Here is an 18,364-nt window from a genome sequence, read left to right as displayed (position 1 = left end):
ATCTCTGACCTGCGGGGATAATTTAACCACTAATTAGAAGTAGTGTTTGCCCCACTGTCATGCACATGAAAGCATGGCAAACACTCGATGTTCGGGCCTCCATTCAAGTAAATGGGGTCCAGGTTCGGGTTCAGGTCCAGGTATTTTTCTGGTAACCGAATCCGAACTTTTTGTAACTGTTCGGCCGAACCCGCCGGACCCGAACATCCAGGTGTCCGTCCATCTCTACTCCTCATGAGTAAGAACTTTATAAAGACTGTTGTTCTTTAGATCATTAATCTTTCTTTTCTTAATATCCTGTCGGTTCGCCGTCCATAGAGTAATGTCTTTTCACTTTATGTTGTATAGTTGACATAAGACTACTTTGGACAATCCCAGTGGTAGACACAGTCAGAAGAGGGTCTCTGTGAAGAACAATATATGGGCCCTTGCAGTCAAATAGCTCATCACTCAGCACAATTCCACATGCTTTGGTGCTGATAGGACCCTCTACCTCTTGGACCCCTGTGATATGTCCACCACTTGAGAATCCCTTAGTTTCTCTCCATCTATGGTTTCAATTCTTCTCTTCAGTCCTTTATATACATCATCCCTGGGCTACCTTTTGCTTTCCCTAAGATACATCTGCTCTTCAATGCTCTACAAATCTGTTGTTTTTCCTGAAAATCAGCAAATGACTAGAAGATAGATTTGGTGTAAAAATGGGAAACGGAAAAAAAAAGCAGTGAGAAACTAACATAGCACCAAGGAAAAGTAATGAGGATGGTGAACAGGCAGAAATCTGAGAAAGCAAGTCAATGTTTTGTGAAATCTATACCAGTCTGAACACAAAGTCACAAATCTCTTCCGAGCTGCCGCAAAAACCTAGCAACCACCACAATTTACTGACAGACTGAACACAAACAATGGCTGCAAATAACTGCTTGCGCTTGGGTTAAGATATAATTGTATATTGGTTTTGTAATTCCAGACCAAGGTGCAGTAAGGATCGATATCGGATCCTTATATGCCGTAATTACAGGGCAAGAAAAATGGAGGAAACCATTATTTTTGGTAAAGGAACTATTCATCTTTACTTGGATTCTTTTAAGCTTGGTAAATGTTTCATGGAGTTTAAAAAATGTATTTTGTAAGTGAAGGGAGAAAGGTAGAAGTAATACCTGTAGAAAATTGAATTTTTCTCATCTGGAGAAGTATAGACGTTTGCATATGAGCATACGGAGGTCGAAGAAGATTATGCAAATATCTGTATGCCTCTAGGGCTGCTCCGACAATTGTTCTCAACATAAGATACTTTAATGTGTCTATAAATCTACTGTGAAGTTTTGTAATCAGCTGCAGATGAGGATACTGGGCTCCGGGAACACATATCAGGAATACAGACAGTCTACTGTCTTTATACAGTCACTAACATCTTAAACCTGCTGCATTTGGGCTATCAGGGCTGGACTGGCCATCGGGCTTTTCTGGCAAATGCCAAAAGGGCCGGTGGCAGTCGTGTGCTGCTCATCAGTGCCGACACGCCCCCCCCCCCGCCCCCGCCAGCGACGCCGCATTCAACTATACCGGCGTCTATGACGCCGGTACAGTTAAATGCAATGATGGAGGAGAGAGCGTCTGCTGTCACTCCCTCTCCCATCTTTCCCCGCTCTGCCTCTGACACTGAGGATGCGCGATGGTGTCATATCATCGTGCACCTGCTGTGTGTCGGGCGGGCAGACTGCAGCTGCTGAGACTGGAGCCGGGAGCAGCACGGGACACGAGGAGAGGTGAGGAGAGTGTTTTTTTTTGTATTTTTAAATATATCAATGAGTGATAACTGGATTGTGGGGCTATTGGGGGGGACCGTATTACATTCTATGGGGGCTGTACTGCATTACATTTTATGGAGGGATTTATTACATTCTATTGGGGTTGGCTGCATTACATTCTATGGGGGCTGTGCTGCATTACATTCTATGGGGGCTGTGTTGCAGTACATTCTATAGGGGCTGTGCTGTATTACATTCTATGGGGGCTGTGCTGTATTACATTCTATGTGGCTGTGCTGCATTACATTCTATGTGGCTATGCTGCATTACATTCTGTGGGGGCTGTGCTGCATTACATTCTATGAGGGGGAATTATTACATTCTATTAAGGCTGGCTGCATTACATTCTATGGGGGCTGTGCTGCATTACATTCTATGGGGGCTGGCTGCATTACATTCTATGGGGGCTAGCTGCATGACATTCTATGGGGGCTGTGCTGCATTACATTCTATGGGGGCTGGCTGCATTACATTCATGGAAGGTCCTTCTCCCATAGCATCTTTGGAAGAGGAACCTGCCGCTTGCAGTGCCGAGGAGATGACGCGACGGCGGAAGGTGAGAATAAGGTTTTTTTTTTAAATTATTATTATTTTTAACATTAGATTGTTTTACTATTGATGCTTCATACGCAGCATCAATAGTAAAAAGTTGGGGCCACACAGGGTTAATAGCGGCGGTAACGGAGAGCGTTACCCGCGGCATAACGCGGTCCATTACCGCCGGCATTAACCCTGTGTTAGCGGTGACAGGAGGGGACTATGCGGGCGACAGGCACTGACTGCGGGGAGTAAGGAGCGGCCATTTTCTTCCGGACTGTGCCCGTCGCTGATTGGTCGCGGCAGCCATGATAGGCAGCTGCCGAGACCAATCAGCGAATGAATAACCGTGACAGACAGAAGGACAGACAGACGGAAGTGACCCTTAGACAATTGTATAGTAGATGGAGCACTATGATGAATGTCTTATACTATATGGAGGACTGAGAAGTGTATTATACTATATGGAGGGATTTCAGTGTAATTTAATATATGGAGGACTATGAGGACTGTATTATACTATATGGAGGACTATGGGGAGTGTATTATACTATATAGGGGACTGAGGATTGTATTATACTATAGGGAGGACAGAGGAGTGTATTATACTATATGGAGGACTGAGGAGTGTATTATACTATATGGAGGACTGAGGTGCACATTATAATATATGGAGGACTATGGGGTGTATTATACTAAACAAGCAAAATGCTGCCTATTCATAGAGTGATTGGATTGTTTATGTGGGAACAAAAATCCTTGTTCTCAGCAGCACATCGCTGGTGTAAACTGTAGATGTGCTGCTGATAACATGATACTGTATGGGGACAGATAGATCTAATTGTAGTTGTTCTGTTCCCTTCATTCTTTCTCAGTTGGTGTAAAGTGGCCGGGAAACAAGCGAACAACTTCAGTATTGTCGATCACACTTGAGATTAGCACATGTAAATACAACAGAAATCCTTCGCAGGGAGACAAGGTAAGGATGATGACAGTTGTAGTTAGCACCCGGTGCCTGGGAATAGCACTAACTCTACTGCTTTTCCCAGCCACCAGAGCATTTAATTCTGGTATGTGTAATGATTTTTAGGGTTATTGTCAGCTGCATAATGTCAGCTGCAATCAATCCCTGGTGTAAGTAATGGAGAGGTGTCTATCAGACACCCCCACTACTAGCCCAGACCTGGCGAGACCCAGCGACTCTGAAGAGCGGTGAAGGCAGTAACAATACAGTCGCAGAGAATATCTGAAGAGCGGTGACGTTACTGATGTCACCGCTCTTCAGAGTCACCGGGTCTTGTACTGCGCAGCGGAACCAAAAGTGGCTGTAGGCAACGTTTATCGAGCATCAGAATAAGGTTCCATAGCCTTTGGTCATCTCACCTCTTCATTATCTACGAGATCCAGTTATGTAGGTAAAGTAGCGGCTTTTCTTGGTACTGCAACTAAAAGCAATAAATAGGACTGAGCTGTAATGCTGGATACAGCTGTGATTATATGTTATATAGTCGTGTTACACTCCCCGCACTTCTTGTAACCTACAAGTGTACAAAGATATCATACAGTCACCATCTGACAAGTGGGCCTGTGTAACTTCAAATGCCAGGGCTGAATTTTAGTCCCAGTCCGGCCCTGTGGGCAATAGAAAGTAAATCTGTGATGCCTTTCAGATACAAAGAATTTTTGATCTGATTTGCCATATCTGTGTCATCAATAACAGCTGTTTAATGTTTTGATTGTAACTAGAGATGAGCGCAGCGGCGGATATGTCATTGGTGCAACGTGTGCACCTACAAAGAAGCCTAAGAAAAAAGGGGCTCACACCTTCAAATCACCAAGCAGGTTCTGTTATAGACATAAAGAGGGGTCCATTTACTGTTCTTACACAAGGCCCCTTTTCTGTCTGTATTCACTACTAGATGAGCAAATTCATTGGCGCGAAGTTCTATTGGAATATTCCAAAAAATCTGCATTCACCAAAATGATAATTTTTTGTATTTCATGTTTGTGGGGATTCAGCAAAATTACATTTTTCTGAACTACAAAGGACCATGAAAAAATTAAAAAATTGAAAAGAAAATGCTTATACTCTCCTTACTGCTCACCTTTCCGGCCCTTCATCTCTTCATCGTTGGGCAGAAGGCTGGACACAGGGGGGGCAGAAGGCCGCTGGACACAGGGGGGCAGTAAAGCTGGACACAGAGGGGGCAGAAGGCCGCTGGACACAGGGGGGCAGTAAAGCTGGACACAGGGGGGGCAGAAGGCCGCTGGACACAGGGGGGCAGTAAAGCTGGACACAGAGGGGGCAGAAGGCCGCTGGACACATGGGGGCAGTAAAGCTGGACACAGGGGGGGGCAGAAGGCTGGACACAGAGGGGGCAGAAGGCCGCTGTACACAGGGGGGCAGTAAAGCTGGACACAGGGGGGGCAGAAGGCCGCTGGACACAGGGGGGCAGTAAAGCTGGACACAGGGGGGGCAGAAGGCTGGACACAGAGGGGGCAGTAAAGCTGGACACAGGGGGCAGTAAAGCTGGACACAGAGGGGGCAGTAAAGCTGGACACGGGGGCAGAAGGCCGCTGGACACGGGGGCAGTAAAGCTGGACACAGGGGGGGCAGAAGGCCGCTGGACACAGGGGGGCAGTAAAGCTGGACACGGGGGGCAGAAGGCTGGACACAGAGGGGGCAGTAAAGCTGGACACAGAGGGGGCAGAAAGCTGGACACGGGGGGGGGCAGAAAGCTGGACACGGGGGGGGGGCAGAAAGCTGGACTCATGGGGGGCAGAAAGCTGGACAGAGATGGGGCAGAGTGCTGGACAGAGATGGGGCAGAGTGCTGGACAGAGATGGGGCAGAGTGCTGGACAGAGATGGGGCAGAGTGCTGGACAGAGATGGGGCAGAGTGCTGGGCAGAGTGCTGTACACAGATGGGGCAGAGTGCTGGACATAAATGGGGCAGGATTGGAAACAGATGGGGCAGAATGGAGACAGATGGGGCAGGATGGATACGATGGAGACAGATGGGGCAGGATGGGGAGATCATATGGGGCAGAATGGATACTCATGAGGGCAGGATGGGAGAACATATGGCTGGAGCCTGGAATGAGACACATGGGGGCTAGGATGGCGAATATTACCATAGGGGCTAATTAAGGGATATTATTATTGCAGTGATGTATTTATTTTATTTTTTGAGTATACTGTTTTAAATGGGGGGGCGGTCCTGTTACTGTGTAGAGTGATACTATGTTGCCTTCTTCATGTGGTGTAATGTAGAAGTTGGGAAAATTACGTAATGTGTTCTACAAGCGGAACTCGAGATAACTGTTTTATTTCCTGCAGAGACGAGTCCTGGCTGGATGAAGTGATGGCGGTCTGTGCTGGATGAAAGATGAAGGACTTCACCTAGAGACGTCACTGGTGAGTCAGTGTTACCTATACACTGACACTATACACTGTATACTATATACAGAGGTCCTGTGTACAATGTCACCAGTGATCACTGTATTACCTATATATTATATACAGAGCTCCTGTGTGTAATGTCACCAGTGATCACTGTATTACCTGTACACAGACACTGCTTACTAATTACAGATCTCCTGTGTATAATGGCACTGATGGTGATAGTATTGTGGGTTTTTTTTTTTATTACTGATCAGTATTGTAGTATTCAGTCATTGTTGGTTATATGCGGTCTGGTCATGGTGTAGCGGTATTTGTTCCTTGTATGTGATATTATTCGATCACTGTGGTGGTAATATGTCATCTGGTCATAGTGCTGTGGTATTTGTTCCTTGTATGTAGTATTATAGGTCATTTTAAAAATTGAAAAATAAATAAAAATATACCTAAATTGTATTGCATATTTTAACAAATATTTAGTAGGTTACAGTAGAGCAGGGCCCGGCCAAAAGTGTCTACCGTGTTATGGTGGCGGCTTAAAAAATCTTTTGGCCAAAACAAAAGCTGCCGGCTATATGTGTGATCTGGTGATGGGAACTGTCAATGTGTGATAGGTGAGAAGTGGAGATTTTCCAAGAGAGAGCGGTGGGACTGTGGACAGTTCGTGGGGTGGAGCCTGGAGGCGGGGCTGGGGTGGAGCCTGGGCGGAGTCTCAAGGGGGCCCCGAAAATTTTGCCAGTATGGGGCCCCGAAATTTCTAGTGGCAGCCCTGTGTTGGCCCATTCCTCCATGCAGATCTCCTCTAGAGCAGTGATGTTTTTGGCTTTTTGCTTGGCAACACGGACTTTCAACTCCCTCCAAAGGTTTTCTATAGGGTTCAGATCTGGAGACTGGCTAGGCCACTCCAGGACCTTGAAATGCTTCTTACGAAGCCACTCCTTCGTTGCCCTGGCGGTGTGCTTTGGATTATTGTCATGTTGAAAGACCCAGCCACGTTTCATCTTCAATGCCCTTGCTGATGGAAGGAGGTTTGCACTCAAAATCTCACGATACATGGCCCCATTCATTCTTTCATGTACCCGGATCAGTCGTCCTGGCCCCTTTGCAGAGAAACAGCCCCAAGGCATGATGTTTCCACCACCATGCTTTACAGTAGGTATGGTGTTTGATGGATGCAACTCAGTATTCTTTTTCCTCCAAACACAACAAGTTGTGTTTCTACCAAACAGTTCCAGTTTGGTTTCATCAGACCATAGGACATTCTCCCAAAACTCCTCTGGATCATCCAAATGCTCTCTAGCAAGCTTCAGACGGGCCCGGACATGTACTGGCTTAAGCAGTGGGACACGTCTGGCACTGCAGGATCTGAGTCCATGGTGGCGTAGTATGTGTTACTTATGGTAGGCCTTGTTACATTGGTTCCAGCTCTCTGCAGTTCATTCACTAGGTCCCCCCGCGTGGTTCTGGGATTTTTGCTCACCGTTCTTGTGATTATTCTGACCCCACGGGGTGGGATTTTGCGTGGAGCCCCAGATCGAGGGAGATTATCAGTGGTCTTGTATGTCTTCCATTTTCTAATTATTGCTCCCACTGTTGATTTCTTCACTCCAAGTTGGTTGGCTATTGCAGATTCAGTCTTCCCAGCCTGGTGCAGGGCTACAATTTTGTTTCTGGTGTCCTGTGACAGCTCTTTGGTCTTCACCATAGTGGAGTTTGGAGTCAGACTGTTTGAGGGTGTGCACAGGTGTCTTTTTATACTGATAACAAGTTTAAACAGGTGCCATTACTACAGGTAATGAGTGGAGGAAAGAGGAGACTCTTAAAGAAGAAGTTACAGGTCTGTGAGAGCCAGAAATCTTGATTGTTTGTTTCTGACCAAATACTTATTTTCCACCATAAAATGCAAAAAAAATGATAAAAAAACAGACAATGTGATTTTCTGGATTTTTTTTTTCTCAGTTTGTCTCCCATAGTTGAGGTCTACCTATGATGTAAATTACAGACGCCTCTCATCTTTTTAAGTGGTGGAACTTGCACTATTGCTGACTGACTAAATACTTTTTTGCCCCACTGTATGGCTCTGATGAGGCCCATGACGTCATGATGTTGTGACCTTTTAGTACACTTTTGCCGAAACATTCCAGGAATCATCTGAGCCGAAAGTCCTGGCCTAAGTGAGAGGCCCGTGGATTTCAGTGCTTGTAGTGGTGATAAAAAGATGTTGTGAGGACCAGATAGTGAAGAGTGAAGGGGTTGCAGAGGTGAGCAGTAAGAGGTGAGTATAAGAATTATTTTGATTCTTTACATCTTAAGTTTTTTATGCTCTAAGGTCTGGAGAAACCCCAGTGCATAATAGGGGACAATAAATTCATGGACAAGACCCTGCAAGTTGAATTTGTCTGAAAAATCCATGCGATAATTTATGATATGCTCATCTGGTCTTGAGAGATTCTTCTTTTGGGCATGTACTTATTTCTTTGCATGACAATGACCAATCATAAGCATGAGACATCATGCAGGGCATAAAAGAACACAGCCTGACAATAGCTTATAGCAGGTTTATCGGTGTGAGACATGTGATGACAGATAGCCATGTTCTCTTCACTGAACTCAAGGCAAAGTTGCTTGTGATTTCAAGTTCGAAGACCTGAGCAAAGATGAGTGTGCTTACTAACACTTCTTCAGGTTTCATCTCAGAACAGACAGTGAGTGTGAGGGACAGGTAGTACAGCTGAGCTTTTACTATATTACAAACACTTTTAGCAGCTTTTTAACAGCTCTTCTCACAGCTGCTCTTCTGTACTGCCTCTCTCCCCACACAGACTGCTGTGAGATGAAAGCTTCAAAAGCAGTATTAATCACACTCATGTCTGCTCTGCTCTGAAGTGAGAAATATAGAATATGGGAAATAAAATATGTAAATAATCTCTAGTGCTAAATGTTACAAGTAGAAGTGAATATTGACCCTGGAAGGTGTACATTTACTGTTGAAGTTTTTTAGTGAAAACTTTGAGAAAGTTTTTGAGGCTCTTTGAGTTTTTCTTAGGCTGCCGTCACACTAGCAGTATTTGGTCAGTATTTTACATCAGTATTTGTAAGCCAAAACCAGGAGTGGGTGATAAATACAGAAGTGGTGCATATGTTTCTGTTATACTTTTCCTCTAATTGTTCCACTCCTGGTTTTGGCTTACAAATACTGATGTAAAATACTGACCAAATACTGCGAGTGTGACGGCAGCCTTAGACTTGTAACTATTTTCTTTTTCCACTGGTGAAGCTGTGTGAGACCTTACTGATATCATTTTGCGGAACATCTGATGTACAACATTTTGATCACTTTTTATTTTTTTGAGGAAAGTGCTCTGACCAAACTGAAGTCCTGTAATTTTTTTTTTTCGCCATTTGGCATACGGTTTAACCATAGCATGTGTATTGGAGGCCTTTTAGGCCCCCATGCTTACTTTTTTGCTATTATCTGCAAAATTACATAAGTTAGAATTTTGAAACTCTGAGTAATCCTCAAGTATGTCGTTGTTGGTAATATCCAGTTGTTCATATAACATATATCGGTGTAACAATGCTTTTTTGGTGAAAACCACATCTGTACGGATTGGGGGCCTTTTAGGCCCCCATGTACTTTTTATCATGTTCTCAGTAGTGTTTGTGTCTCAAGTTACTTTATTTATACTCAGTAATGCTGGTGGATGGGCCAGGGTGTGGATAATGCCATACGAGGATGTCATGTGATTTTTGTAGGGAGAGATAAGGCCATGACATCATCTCAGGTCCTTCTGAACACAGTAATGAGCTGTATAGAGAGTAATGAGGACAGTATACACTGTGAGCTAATTGTGAAGGACCTGAGATTCTAAGAAGCCTGCAAAGGGTAAAGCTATTGAGCTACAGACATCCAGAGAATTGTACAACACCTAAAAGAAAGTATAAAAGGTAAGAGGTGCTGAGGGTGAGAGGAGGGAGGGGGCACTTTGCTTGTGTGTGACACACTGTAAGTGTAAAGAGTGGGCAGCCCTGATTGTGTTCAATGTTTTTTCTTTTAGTTTGCTAACATCTAGTCAGCAATGGCACAGTCTTCCTCCAAGCATTTGAGTGACCAAGAAATTGAAGCAATTTTGTTTCAAAGTGATGATGAAAGTGAACTATCTTTGTCCGATGACGAGTACCTGCCACCAGAGAATCAAACATCCTCAAGTGATTCTTCTTCTGATGATGAAGAAGTGAATACAGTGGATCCTCAAGAAGTGATAAGTAGAACATCCAAAACAAATGTTTTTTGGGACAGTAATCCTACATTAGTCGGACGTACTGCAATCCATAATATTGTGAGACAGGCTCAAGGAGCTGTGGGAAGTCCCAGTTACTTTTCCCCTAAAAACGTATTCTGTACTTTTTTTTCTGACAATATTGCAGAAGAGGTCCTTTTATGTTCAAACCTAGAAGGAAGACGTATCGCTTCTGCAAAAAATAAGTCCTGGAAAAATATCTCAAAAAAGGAACTTTATGCATACATTGGACTTTTACTGCTGGCAGGGAGTCAAAAATCGTATGATGTTCCAATACGAGAATTATTTCTGGACCCACTTTCTGATCCACACTATAAGGCGACAATGTCAGTGGACAGATATGAGGAAATTAGAAGACACATTCGATTTGATGATAAGCGAACACGTGCATTGAGGTTTGAAACAAACAAATTATGCCCTATCAGTTATATCTGGAACATATTTATCAAAAATTGCACCAAACTTTACAATCCTAGTACTAAAGTTACAGTAGATGAGCAACTTGTATCGTTTAGAGGACGCTGCAAGTTCATACAATACATGCCGAGCAAGCCAGCCAAATATGGAATCAAAATCTTCTAGATGTGTGATTCTGCAAATTATTATGGCATAAATGGCAAAATCTACTGTTGCAAAGAGGTTGGTGCACCAGTACAGAAGGATCTGGGGTCTGAAATTGTCAAAACTCTTGCTGTTCCAATATTCAATTCAGGTAGAAACATTACCATGGACAATTATTTCACCAATGTTGAACTAGGCAATTTTCTGCTTCAAAAAGCTATTACACTTGTTGGTACTATCAAGCCAAACCGAAGAGAAATTCCAGAAGCATTGAAACACAATCATCAGCGAGCACTTTATGAGAGTGTCTTTGGATTCAATATCAAAGTGAATTTGGTATCTTACAAAGTGAAGAAGGAGAAATCAGTGATTTTACTCAGTACCATGCATCACAATTGCAGTATTGACAGCAATGACAGAAAATTAAAACCAGAAATCATCCTGCATTACAATAAAACAAAAGGAGGTGTAGACAAAATGGATGAGATGGTGGGAGAATATTCATGCAAAAGGCAAACAAAAAGATGGCCTGTAATACTTTTTTCAAATATGCTTGATGTAGCAGCCCTAAATTCATTCATTTATACAGAAACTCATCCAGAATTCCATGCATGGAGGAAGGACAGGAGACACTATTTTTGAAGGACCTCTGTCATGAACTTGTCATGCCTCACATGATACAGCGAAGTGACGTGAAAGGCTTGCTAAAGCAAACTAAAGAAGCAATGAAACAGTGTGGCGTACAGTTTCAGATGATTCCAGGGCCAGGAGAAAGAAAAAGAAAGCGCTGTTTCATGTGTCCAAGAAACATAGAAAGGAAAACTGAAAGATTTTGTTCAATTTGTAAGGAAAATGTCTGCAAAGAACATTGTTCCGAAAAAATAACTTGTCAAAATTGTTTGGGAGACTAATATAATAGAAAAGAAACATAATAGAAATGTAGCTGCAGCTAGTTGAGTATAGATTTATATGCGTTTTTGTGCGTTTTTTCATATTTGTGTGAAATTTTGAAAAAAAAAATTGGGGAGTGTTTTCGGTGAAAAATTATAATTAAAATTTTGTTTACTAATCATATTTTATTTAGCAGTTTTAAAATAAACTTGTAAAAGTTATATAAGTGTGTTTTTCCATATGATTTGCATGAGGGGATTAAAGGGCTCCCAATATTTTAATATAAAGATTTCTGATGTCACGCATACTAGGGTTAAATTATTTTATATTTTGAAAGGTTGGACACTTGCAGACATAATATTACCAAACATGTTCATTTTTTTTATTTTTTAAATGGGAAAGGGGGAGAGTTAAATTCATATTTTGGAATATTTTTTACAATATGTTTTTTCTTTAATTTTTTACTTAATTTTTTAGAACTCTTAGAGGACATGAACCTGCAATCACTTGTTAGACTATACTGAAAAAACTCAAGGATGAGATTCATATTATCACTACATTTAAAATAAGTTTGGATTGGGTACCCGATGAATAGGGAGCCCAAATATCCATTGTTTTCCATGCTGTCATCTGCGTGACAACAAACACAGGCTCTGATTGGTGGTTAGGTCGTTACCGCCGGTCAGAGATTTGCGGTTCTCACGCTGTCATACATATGTGTGAGCCAGCAGCTGTTACTGGTGGAAAAAAGGTTACCACTGGTCACAGGCGTCAACCGATGAGCGTACTACTCTCGTCATCCTACACCTGCTCTTGCTCATAAGAGCGAGAGCGGGCAAGGCTGATGAGAGTATTCATCAGCCAACACCTGTGCTATAAATAAATAAAATATGATGCGTGGTCTCTTCTGTTTTTTGATAACCAATGCATGAAAAACTGACTGAAGCCCATGTTCCCAGTAAAAGACAAAAAATAATAAAACACCATATTCCTCACCCAATCCAACAATAATTCTTTAATGGGCCATGTCCAATGAAGATCCATGTTATTTGGACAGCGGTCACATCAGTGATGCGGCCACTATCAAAGCCAGCCGGCTCACACCAAGAAAGGAGCTGAGAATGCTTCTGCAGTGTGTAGCAATGACATAAGAAAGGTCACTGAATTTGATAGCTGATGAACCCCAGGCACCTTACTGTACTCATGGCACTGCTCGTTGCGTGAGAAAGTTAAAAAAAAAACAAGGTACAGCATCCATATTTTTGCAGGTTATCTCTTATAATGCCCTCAAACATTCTGCACACTACTGATGTCAAACTTACTGGATGGTAGTTATCTGGATCCACCTTCTTAATTCTCTTAAATATCGGTACCAAGTCTGCAGTCTTCCAATCTTGTGACACCAACCCGATTACAAGAGAGTCGGAGAAGATGAGATACAGAGGTCTGACAATTACTGAGCTAAACTCCCACAATATCCTTGAATGAATGCTATCCGGCTAGGTTGCTTTGTCAAAATTTAATTTGCTCAGATGCAGGTGTGCTTCTACTTGTGTTAATTTAGTTATTTGGGGTGATTATATATTCTCATCTCTATCAGGAATACATATTTTTTTTTATCTCCCAGGTTGGATGTTTAGCAATATAAAGGTTAAACTTCTTATCCTTTTATCTTGTATGTTTCATTCATTAGATCTCAGCATTTTAGTGATATATGTAATTTTCCCAGCAATTTAAATTAATAATACTTCCAAGTAAAAGTCACTTATATGTAACGTTTCAAGAACAGATATTTGTTGCTATAACTAGCGCCCTTTAATTGCTTCCATTTTATTAAATTAGCTATTTAAAAGCTTGAAAGCTTCTGCTTAAAGGGTAAAATCAACTGATTATAAAAACTAAATAAACTATAACTTGTTAAAGGCTACAGACAGCTTTGATATGAATAAAATGAGTTTTATATATGTTAGTGAATACCATTAGGTAATACAATTACTCTTAGATCTAGTCTGAAATTTTCATTTCTTTTTTTAAATTTTCAGACCTCCTGATGTGAAGTTGAACCCTGCTCTAAGATTCAGCCTGTTAGGGTTGGCGGATTGCACTAAATAAAATAAATAATAAATAGTAAAGCGCAATCGCAACCTGGGGTCCACCGTGTAGAGATGGAAAACTGCTGCTAGTAAACAATGATGGAATACATGGTGAGAAAATACCTGTACAACCTGGGTTAACATCACTCAGTGTGAACAGGATGCTTAGTTCCAATCTCTATTTCTCCACAGAGAGGAACAGTACAGAAATGAAAGAGCAGCTCTGCAAAAGAGCTGTTTCATTCGCACATAAAAATGAAAGAGAAGCTCTGCAACAGAGCTGTGTTACTCAAACACAGAAATGAAAGACAAGCTCTGCAACTAAGTTGTGTCACTTGCACACAGAAATGAAAGAGAAGCTCTGCAACTGAGCTGTCATTCACACACAGAAACGAAAGTGATGCTCTGCAACTGAGCTGTGTCACTTGCACATAGAAATGGAATGCTCTTAGCTTAATATCCTAACTAGGGTTGTGCTTGCTCTGGAATTCTGCTGTACTAACTGCACACATGTATGAGCCAGATATTAAGCCAACAGCTAATTGCCTCCACTGACGCTAGCTGCTTGCCTATGTGTACAGTCAAAAGCTTATTCAGACTCATGACACTTGCAGACAGAGTGGTAGAGACTCTCTCACATAGCCAAATATAAAATGATACTAGCGCACCAATGTGCGCCTCTGAGAGCCTTTTAAACATTAGGCTCCACCCCAAACACTCATGCCCAGCCAGACATGACATCGCCCGCAGGCCACATCACGGACATGGTCAGTAAGGTGATTTCTGGACTTAGACTCCAGAGGGCTGAACTGTATCTGAATATTACTGGTTACAAAAGGCTTGGCTGGAGATCCAGCAGTAACCAATCGAACAGCACGAGCCTGAGCAAGACGCTGGGATTGACATCTATGCTCTGCAGCACCCACAGTGGCTGAAGCAGAATGGAAGACCGCAGAGGCAGGAAAGACTTGGGATCTATCCTTTGCAACAGAAGAACCCGCGCGCCTAACACAACCTTTTTTAGTGGGAGTGTTTCCCAGTAAGGGTATAGGCTACACGAGAGTTCTGCGTTTATCCAGGGTATTGTTGTTTTCATTAGCTCAGATATCTATCCTGCACTCATTTTCTCTTCATTTGCATCCATCCTTTTCTATGGACTTAAGAAACTTAACTGACATCCAACAACACACCAGAATTCTCCCAATAAACCAGAAGAAAATTGTTATTTTCTAAGGAAACAAAAAATGTATACTAATGTCCAAATTGGGATACATTTTGGAGCGATATGCTCTTTTCTCAAATTACATGACTTAATGCTAACAAATCGGACCTTTTTCAATAGTCTGTGTTTCTGCCCTCCATGAGACTCTAATTACTTTCTTCTCTGTTCACATCATGGAGACCTACGTACAAACATTTACCCCTTTCTTCTGATATCTATATCACTGAGAAAGGAAGGGGAATCTAGTGAAAACCATTAGGAGAAGGAGCTCTGATGAATTTGTATCAGTTTTGCAAAAGTGCAGAGTGAGATTAAGAACTCTTGCAGCAGCAAAATAGCAGAGAAAATTTTATTAAAATTGTTTAGAAATGTGCTTAACTGTGTATGTAGGAAGTAAATGACCAAAAAAATTCTGCATGACAGTGTAGATAGATATTAAAAATAAATTTTGAGAAAAAACACAAACAAAAATCCCAAAATGATGGTATGTTTAACCCCTTAAGCCCCAAGGGTGGTTTGCACGTTAATGACCGGGCCAATTTTTACAATTCTAACCAGTGTCCCTTTTATGAGGTTATAACTCTGGAACGCTTCAATGGATCCCGGTGATTCTGACATTGTTTTCTCATGACATTGGACTTCATGTCAGTGGTAAAATTTCGTTGATATTACCTGCGTTTATTTGAGGAAAAAATGGAAAAATTTGAAAATTGCAAAATTTTCCAAATTTGAATTTTTATGCCCTTAAATCACAAAGATGTGTCACCCAAAATACTTAATAAGTAACATTTCCCACATGTCTACTTTACATCAGCACAATTTTGGAAGCAAATTTTTTTTTGTTTGGGAGTTATAAGGGTTATAAGTAGGGTTGAGCGAAACGGGTCGGTCATTTTCAGAAGTCGCCGACTTTTGGCAAAGTCGGGTTTCATGAAACCCGACCCGATCCCTGTGTGGGGTCGGCCATGCGGTACGCGACTTTCTCGCCAAATTCGCGTTTCAATGACGCGAAAAGCGCCATTTCTCAGCCAATGAAGGTGGATGCAGAGTGTGGGCAGCATGATGACATAGGTCCTGGTCCCCACCATCTTAGAGAAGGGCATTGCAGTGATTGGCTTGCTTTCTGCGGCGTCACAGGGGCTATAAAGGGGCGTTCCCGCCGACCGCCATCTTACTGCTGCTGATCTGAGCATAGGGAGAGGTTGCTGCCGCTTCGTCAGAAGCAGGGATAGCGTTAGGCAGGGTACATTAACCCCCAAACCGCTTGTGCTGTAGCGATTTCCACTGTCCAACACCACCTTTTCTTAGCAGGGACAGTGGAGGCTACATTTTTTTTTCCTCAGCGCTGTAGCTCATTGGGCTGCCCTAGAAGGCTACCTGATAGCTGCATTGCTGTTTGTACACCGCTGTGCAAACTAACTGCTTTTTTCAAAGCACAAATCCTGTTGCTCCTTCCTTTCTGCACAGCTATCTTGTTTGTTTGTCCACACTTTTGACTTTTTTGTGCAGCAGTCCACTCCTTGTTATTGCTGCCTGCCATACTTTGCTGAGATTACTGCAGGGAGATAGTAATTGTAGGAAAGTCCCTTTTTTTTTTGTTTCGTTATATCTCTTCAAGCCACTTTCTGCCACAGAAAATATACTCTAATACAGTGGCCCAGATTTATTCACTAGTCTCCCTGAAGAAAAAAAAAAAAGCGTGCAGATTAAAATTGGCAAATCTGTATCAGTGGCAGTCCTGTGTGTGGCATCTGTGTCTCATTTTCTGGCACAGAAAACATACAGTCTAACAGTGGGCCTGATTTCTTGCCAATTCTCCCATAAATAAAAAAAAAGTAGTGGGAGATTAAGATTGGCAATTTTGCCTCAGTGCCAGTGCTGTGTGTGGCATCTGTCTCTAATTTTGTGCCACAGAACATATACTGTATAAGAGTTGGCCACATTTCTTCAATATTCTCCCAGAAAAAATAAAAAGGGGGAGATTTTTATTGGTAGTGTCTGCATCAGCGTCAGTCCTGTTAGTGGCATATCTGTCTGCCACTGAAGCTGTGTACTGTTATACATTGGGCCTGATTTTCCCTGCAGTCTCACCCACCTATAAAGGGATATATAAATCCAACAGAAGTTTGAGTTCACCTTGTAACTGGTTTTACAGTAACAAATACCATTAGTTTAGTTACGTTTTTCAAACAATGAGGAAGTCTGGTGGAAGAGGTCGCAGCCGTGGGTGGTCATTGCCAGCTGGTAATGATGGTAGTGGTGGTGGAGCATCAGGTGGTCGTGGGAAAAGCAATATAGCACCTAAGTCTCGAGTTGTTGAGCCAGGTTTGTCGTCTGGCTACACCAGGCCTCGAACGCTCCCTTTTCTGGGAGTAGGAAAACCGCTTTTAAAGCCGGAGCAGCAAGAACAAGTTTTGGCTTTCCTTGCTGACTCAGCCTCTAGCTCTTTCGCCTCCTCTTCTGAAACTGCTAAATGTAAAAGCAGTGCATCGCTAGTGGATGTTCATGGTCAGGGACAAGTCGCTTCCTTGTCTTCTTCACCAAGAACAACAGAGAAGGATGCTTCAGGCGACACAACGGGTTACTCCATGGAGCTCTTTACACATACCGTTCCTGGGTTAGAAAGTGAAACAGTTAACAGGCCATGCCCATTACAAGTTGAATCGGACATGGAGTGCACAGATGCACAGCCACAGCCAGATTACTATGCTGTTCCTTTGACTCAGACCAGAACATTGCCCTCGCAGTGTACTGATCCAGAATCAGACCCTGATGAGACTTTGGTGCCCCGTCACGAACGCTATACCACCGGCTTAGATGACCCAGTTGTTGACCCCGATTGGCAGCCATTGGGGTAACAGGGTGCAGGCGGCAGTAGCTCAGAAGCGGAGGAGGAGGAGCCGCAGCAGGCATCAACATCGCAACAGGTTCCATCTGCCAGGCCCGTATCTGGCCAAAAACGCGTGGCAAAACCAAAACCAGTTGTAGGACAGCGTGGACATCCGGTTAAAGAAGCTCAGTCTGCAATACCTGAAAAGGAATCCGATAGTAGAAAGAGTGCAGTCTGGCATTTTTTTAAACAACATCCAAAGCGCAAAGTCATCTGATCAGCGCAAAGTCATCTGTCAAAAATGTTCAACTACCTGAAGCAGAGGTCAGAATCTGAAAAGTCTAAATACAAGTTGCATGCGTAGACATTTACCCACCATGCATTTGAAAGCCTGGACTAACTACCAAACGTCCCTTAAGGTTGTAGCACCCTCGGCCAATGAAGCTAGTCAGCAACTCTACATCCCTTCCCTCACTGTAAGCCCACCATTTCCCGCACCACCTGCAGTAAATGTGCAGGTTTCGTCGCCAGACCAAAGCAGTCAGGGAATCACCAGTTTCGTAGTAGGAAGCACTGCATGTAGGGCGCCAGCAAGAATACCATCTCCAACCCTCTCTGTCTGCCATGTCCAGTGGCCCCTCGCTAGTTCCACGATCTGCAGCTCTCCAGTCCAGCTCACCCTACATGAGACTCTCGTTGGGTTAAGGAAGTACTCA

The sequence above is a fragment of the Ranitomeya imitator genome, chromosome 2, assembly GCF_032444005.1.
Source record: "Ranitomeya imitator isolate aRanImi1 chromosome 2, aRanImi1.pri, whole genome shotgun sequence".
Lineage (NCBI taxonomy): Eukaryota > Metazoa > Chordata > Amphibia > Anura > Dendrobatidae > Ranitomeya > Ranitomeya imitator.
The sequence above is the reverse complement of the archived record's forward strand: the minus strand, read 5'-3'. Positions refer to the sequence as shown.